Consider the following 1356-nt stretch of genomic DNA (forward strand, 5'->3'; position numbering starts at 1 on the left):
TTGATCACAGAAACGGGCAAAGCCCCCAGTTTGTTATAGCGAGAGAATTTGGGCGACTCCGTAGAGTGCCAGAGAACACAACAGCCATACAACAGCCATACAGCGAGAGAATAATAAAATTAACACCGCAAGTAAATAAAGAACTGAATCCCCACAAAGAAAAAATCAAAATTTAATATCCTGCAGGTACGATTAGGCCAATCACAAGCAGTAAATAAAATCAAAGAAGATGGGACATACATGGCATAACTTGTTCAGTGTGCCACCAGCCTGGACGAAGATTCGAGAAGCATTTCCAAGTCTTTGATATCAGGCTTAATATTTAGTTGAAATTTGACAAGCTCCCTCCATTATATGGTCACAGTCATCTTCATAGTTAAATAGACATGAAAATGGAAGATTAAAATGAGAGCAATAAATTCTGGGTATGAGCATTAGAACTACCTATCAATCAGGATGTACTTCAGTCATCAAATAATGCAAATATATCTATAATGAAGATAGTTCAGGTAGTTGTAGCGCTTAGTTTCGTCCACTATTCTAGCATCCAGGAAAAAAACTGAGAATATCTAACCTTAACTACGATTGGTGTTGTAGCTCAAGTGGGATATATTTGACCTTAACGACAATTTTAGACTTGGCTTCAACCAAAGAGTCTATCAGGTTCTGGGCCTGCGCCGGAACCTGCAAAAACACCATAAGAAAACTCTGTTAGAGCACGATATGGCCACCAGAATGAATAGGATAAGCACCAACAACATATGCTTTTTTTTCCTTTGATGGAATATCAGGGTACTCTGTCTCGATAGAATGAAGAAATGAATAGTTCGCCTTCAGTTTTACGATGGATCGACGATTTGGGAGGTGAGGAGCATTGACGGCTATTAAAATACACGAGATTGATTCCTTGAGCCGTATCCTTGATTGATTGACTCCACGGTAAAAGGAAAGAAAGCCAGAAACAAATCAGACAAAATTAAGTCACGTACTCCCCTAGCTTGTCCTCACGCACGCCGCCGCCGTATTCACTCGATACCAATGGCGATTCACGTCAAGCTGAGCGGCAGCGGAGGGCGGGGCGAAGCTGAGCGGCGGCGAGCGGCACGGCGGGGCGGGAGGATGGGGGGCGGCGTGGCAGCGGCGGCCCGGCCGTGCTGTGGCAGTTGATGGGAGGAGGAGGAGCAGGAGGCGGCGTGGGACGACGTGGGCCGGCCCGATGGGAGGAAGAGGAGTGCGGGCATGCGTGCGGACGTGGGATGCGGCAGTTTTTTTCTTTTTGGAACGGCGGGGTTAGCTATTGATGGATGAGTAGTTCCGTGGCTTGCAGCGTTAAACATAGAAGGACTAAGGGTCATT

At 45.9% G+C, this 1356-nt stretch overlaps 1 long non-coding RNA gene across 1 annotated transcript in view; it reads right to left on the reverse strand.

Annotated features, from left to right (window-relative positions):
- The window catches only part of LOC119325425, a 3906-nt gene extending 2824 nt beyond the window's left edge, over positions 1-1082 (reverse strand). Inside the window, exons 1-3 of the long non-coding RNA XR_005157519.1 lie at positions 990-1082; positions 575-684; positions 241-368 (exon numbers count right to left, since the gene is read on the reverse strand). This is a non-coding gene — a long non-coding RNA (uncharacterized LOC119325425). The remainder of the gene's footprint in view (positions 1-240; positions 369-574; positions 685-989) is intronic.
- Between the last annotated feature and the right edge of the window lie 274 nt (positions 1083-1356).

The sequence above is a fragment of the Triticum dicoccoides genome, chromosome 6B, assembly GCF_002162155.2.
Source record: "Triticum dicoccoides isolate Atlit2015 ecotype Zavitan chromosome 6B, WEW_v2.0, whole genome shotgun sequence".
NCBI classification, from domain to species: domain Eukaryota; kingdom Viridiplantae; phylum Streptophyta; class Magnoliopsida; order Poales; family Poaceae; genus Triticum; species Triticum dicoccoides.